Source organism: Octodon degus, unplaced genomic scaffold (assembly GCF_000260255.1).
Source record: "Octodon degus isolate 3935 unplaced genomic scaffold, OctDeg1.0 scaffold00194, whole genome shotgun sequence".
Lineage (NCBI taxonomy): Eukaryota > Metazoa > Chordata > Mammalia > Rodentia > Octodontidae > Octodon > Octodon degus.
In genome coordinates, this window is record NW_004524770.1 from 3,841,703 (window position 1) to 3,847,243 (window position 5,541).

The following is a 5,541-nucleotide window of genomic DNA, read 5'->3' on the forward strand; positions in this document are numbered from 1 at the left end:
GATAAATGCATGGATGGATGGATGGATGGATGGATAAATGCATGGATGGATGGATGGATGGATGGATGGATGGATGGATACATGGATGGATGCATGCATGGATGGATGCATGCATGCATGGATGGATACATGCATGGATGGATGGATGGATGGATGGATGGATGGATGGATGGATGGATACATGGATGGATGCATGGATGGATGGATGCATGGATGGATGCATGCATGGATACATGGATGGATGGATGCATGGGTGGATGCATGGATGGATGGATGCATGGATGCATGGATGGGTGGATGGATGCATGGATGGATAGATACATGGATGGATAAATGCATGGAGGGATGGATGGATGGATGGATGGATGATGGATGGATGCATGGATGCATGGATGCATGGATGCATGCATGCATGGGTGGATACATGCATGGATGGATGGATGGATGGATGGATGGATGGATGGATGGATGGATACATGGATGGATGCATGGATGGATGGATACATGGATGGATAAATGCATGGAGGGATGGATGGATGGATGGATGGATGGATGGATGGATGGATGGATAGATGGATGGATGCATGGGTGGATGCATGGATGGATGGATACATGGATGGATGGATGGATGGATGGATGGATGGATGGATGCATGGATGGATGGATACATGGATGGATAAATGCATGGATGGATGGATGGATGGATGGATGGATGGATGGATAAATGCATGGATGGATGGATGGATGGATGGATGGATGGATGGATGGATGGATAAATGCATGCATGGGTGGATGCATGGACAAGTGAAGGTACAACCAAGCTAATAAGGACACAGCAAATGGACTGCACTTGCAGTATCCCACGCCAAACCCTGAAGCTGCCTCCCCAGTGGTTTCCACCAGCTGCCAGTTTGCCTGTCACTCATTCCATCCTTCAGCACAGCCTGCACAGGAAACAAATGCTTGTTTGCCCTGGAACGATGCTTGTTTGCATTTGGGATCACAGAGCTTACTCAATTAAGAAACAGAGTGGAAAGGAGACAGTGCCTCTGTCTAGCAGACAGAAGCCAGGAGAGGGGAGATGCCTAGGGCAGCCTTGTCTTATTTCCATTCTGAAAAAAGAACCAATTCTCTTATGCCAGCTGCTCCTCTCTATGAGCTTGGCCTTCATGCCCAGATCCTGCAAGTGGATCTTTTGTGATGCCGAATACCAAGTTGCAGTGAATTACAAGGCTACATCCCCGTTGCCAGCAGAAGAGTGTGTCAGCCTGCATGGACAGGGTACCTGCCGGCCTTGAGTGTTTTCTACGCTGAGACGGTCCTTGCAGCAACCCTGGGGGAGGAGAACTGCTTTGTTGTTGGCCTGGAAAGCTCAGGAACAAGGGGGGGGGCAACTGGCTCAAGGTTGTGAGCCGGAAGTGGCAGGGTCTGCGTTTGAACCCTGGAGGTCAAACTTCAGAAGCTATACTCTTGGCTATCAGCTACCCCTCAAAAGCCAGTGATTACACTGGTTTCCAAGGAAATGCCATCATATTTCTTCACTATCTAAGCACCCTATTATTTTCAGGGAATGTTAGTGCCCAGGGTTTAGTCTAACAAGCTGTTTTTGGAAAAGGCACACCAAATAATCAATTCCTAAACAATGGGACTATGGCTGTAGTTGTAGAGTTCATTTTTATACAGGGAGTTCCAGCAATGGAAGGTGGTATTTTAGGGTGCTGAGGTACCTGAGAAGAGAATAAGTGGGCTGGCTGACAGTTTGGAGGTGGCTGAGGGCCTTGAGGTCATGGAAGTGTGGGGTTGAAAGGCTGGGGTGGGGTGCGCTTAAGGAGCTGGACCAACACTCTAAGATCCCCCGCCCACACGAAGCAAAGTCATCAACCCAGAACCAGGATATATGTCCAGAAGCCTATAGTAGAGAGAGGAGGAGGACACAGCTTCAGATTCCATGCTGCCCGTGGAGAAGCAGAGGGTCCATATGACCTGGAGCTGGTGTAGGGTAGGGGCCAGGGTGGAGGACACCTATAGATTTGGGGCTAGTTCTTCTATTATTGATGATAACACCCTGATTTCTTTTGGGGGAACAACCAGTCACCCACTCTGCAAAGCCCTAGTGCTACCACCCAAGCTAGGAGCTCACCTTGCTCTGGGGCTGGCGCGTGACCTAAGCAATCTCAGTCGATGATCCTCTTGCTTAAAGTCTCCCCCTTGAGAAGATAGCAGGAGAGCCAGAAAGACTGGTGCCCCTTTATTTCAGCCATGGGGCCCCGAGGCCTCCACGTGCCAGGTACTCCAGGCGCTGGTTCTGTGTCAGTCCATTTCCCAGCAGCTGCTCTGAATCAGTGTGCTGTGCCAAGCCTTCCCGGGAGCTGACACAAAGCTGACACCGGCTGCTGCTGGCCACTCACCGGGGAGATGTTTTGTAGGTGGGTGTTGAAAGAAGTAGGAATTCAGTAAGAACAGTGAGAAGCATGCACCGGAGCTCACTCCAGGCCCCCTCTGAGCCCTGATTCCATTTACCCCAGCTGGGTGTGGGTGACCTGGTAGCTCCCATAAAATCCACAGGGTTGGAATGCAGCTACAGCATGGTGAGAGATAGCAGGAACTGAGCTGGGGCACAGCACCAGGCATCTGGCTGAGAACAGGGCTGTTCTACCCAACAGCTGTGCTGGCTGCAGGCCCTGCTCCTGCAGGTCCTCACTGGCCAAGAGCGCCATGCTCCATTTCCTCAGGTCACCAACGGGCACAGCAGTACCCCGCTGGAGGGGCTGGATCTGAGGAGCAGGCACTTCTGGACCACTGCATCCCTCGAGATGTACTGCAGAGGCTCCAATGGCCTCTTCAGCACCTGCCACCGCACTCATAAGAAGGGGCAGGCAGGTCCCAGCTCTGCATCCCCACTGGGCACCTCAAGCCGGTGCGGTTACATACATCATGCTCTCACTGGCCTCTACCTACTGAGAAGAGATGGGAGGTTTACTTTTTAAACATATTCACTTTCAGGAAAAAACAGTGAATTGATTTAAAGGGGTAAAACTGAAGCATGTCCCAGTACTGGCATCGCACAACCATGGCCAAGATCTTGAAGGTCAGACATGAAGGACGGGTGCTGGGCAGGCGAAAGATAACAGATGTGCCACCCCAGGAAGTCGGCAAGTGCACGGTAGAGCCGTCGCCATTGTTATTATTGGCCCCAGTTAGCAGCCCTGGTGAGAGCGGAGGGGCCGGCTTTGCAAACTCAGTCCCAGCAGCTGCCCTGTGGACGAGGGAGCAGCTCAGAGGCCCTGGGGATAATTACCCAGAGGCTCCATGACGCTGGCCTGGTGATTAATCATGGCTCACTCTGCAGCTGCAAACAACCCCTGCTGACGGGCAACATCAAACCTGCTGTGCGGGCCTTCCTTCCAGCCCAGCAAGGGCTCCTTGCAGCTTCCACAGATGCTCTGTGGGGGTCAGACCACAGGGAAACAAGTGGGCTAATTCATCAGATCCCTAGGAGGAGCATCTCCCAGCCTCGTGGATACCCACAGCCCCCCGCTGAGAGAGAGATTGCCCCCTGCTCTGGAGCCCCAGGAGACAAATGACAGCCTTTGTCTGTGATTGCTCAGTAGATGCCTGGGGTGTCAGACCCAGACACAGGCCAGCAGGCCGATTTTACCTTCTCCGCAGCACTCCTCCGGAAGGCTCCACCCGGCCAGGTAGGCCTGCAGCCATTGCCGCGTTGGCCACAGCGCGAACCAGAGATCCCATCAAAACCCACCTAGACCAGGGTCAAGAACAGGCAGGCTCTCTGTGATCACATGTTTGCCTGAAAATGCGAGTGAGTGAGGCAGAACCCAGAGACAGGCATCGTGGATTGGCCTGGGGTTGCAGGTACTTGCTGCCCAATCCCGGTCCAAAGTGTCACTGTCACTGCCATCGCGCTCACAGGGTGGTGTGTCGTTACATTACGTGTCCAGAAGCCAGGTGCCCGTTAGCTGAGGGCAACCTACCAGCGAGAACGGGCAGAAAGGCAAGGACAAAGCTGGCATCCAAGCTGGCAGGGGGGTGGGAGTCAGACGAGGGTAAAGGAAAGAAGCGGAAGAGGAGAGAAGCAAAAAGAAAGGAAAGGGGGTAAATCCATGTATTCAACGAGGATCTTTGTGATTGGAGGTGATACAAATCTAAAATGAACTAGGCTGCCCTGGCGGAGGAGCTCTTCCTCTGGGGGTACTTCCTCAGGGCCACCATTGAAAAGGTTGATTAAGCCAACCCTAAATATAAATATAGCATTCTTCCACAACCAATAAGATTGAAGGACCTAAATTTGTAGCAAATTCTGTGGCAGTTAAAAGTTGAGCTGCTAAAGTCCTGGGCGTTCTCAATGCTTGAATAATGGAATATGTACACAGGGAAACGCAGCATTGCACTTTAAGTGAAAATGCAATGTCTTCAATAAAAATATTTAAATTGGCACCAAAATAAAATAAAATGAACTAGTCTAAAAAAAAAATCAAAGGACATTGACCTGTGAAACTGAGAGGAACTGTGTGGTTTTCAGGCAGAATTTCAGGCAGGAATGCAAACAATGCTGACAGTACCCCTGCTCTCTCCACCTCTCCAGTCTTCCGTCCTCTACACCCAAGGTCACACGTGGAGCAAGGCTGGGCAACCACGCCCGCTTCCCTCCCCTGATAGGAGACAGTCCTGCACTTGTAGGAACGCCCACAGAGGATGCCCATTGGCTTGCCCCGGTCACGTGTTCGCCTCTGGACTAGTCCCTGCATCCTGATTGGCCAGTTTGCAGCAGTGTTATCAGTCCCACCCAAGGGTTTGGGAAGAAGAAGGGGAGCTGATATTAGGCCGTAGTAAATACAGAAAAGGAAGGGGACGAACAATTTCCTGGATACCTACTCTCTGTCAAGCATGATAAATGCTTGGAATATTTTCTCCAACCCCACCAGACAGATAGAGATATAGATGTATATTTTTATCCCTATGTTATGGATGAGAAATTGAAGTAGCGCCAACCCTCACTACAACGTCACAAACATAGCAGATGCTGGGTTTTGAAGAGTGGGGATGGACTCATGGCTCCCCCAACGCTACACTGCCCAGCTGCGTCCTGTTCAGGAACCCACATGAAAACTTTGCTCCTGCTTTGGCCGGGCAGCTAGGCAGCATCGTAGCTCCAGGTAGCCCGTGCATGTTCAAGGCATCTCCGGCACGAAGCACTCACGCTCACGGTTATTCACTTCCCAGCAAAACTACTTTGGGAGCCCCTACTCCAGGCCACACACCTGAGAGCGCTGGAGGCCACCCGGAAATCAGAAATGCACCTTTGTAAAGCTCTGCTAGAAAGGCTTCAGCCGTGAGGAGGCCACTAGAAGTTCAGTTACTCTAGGGAGCCAGGCCCTCTGGGTAGCTAAGGCTTACCTCTAGGCTAAGAGGGGAAGCGCTGGAGAAGAGACTGAGTCTTCACCGGGGCCACCTCTGGAAGGTGGGCTAGAGACAGGATTCTGTCGAAATTCTCAGCGGGTAATTTTGCCATTGAGGGACATT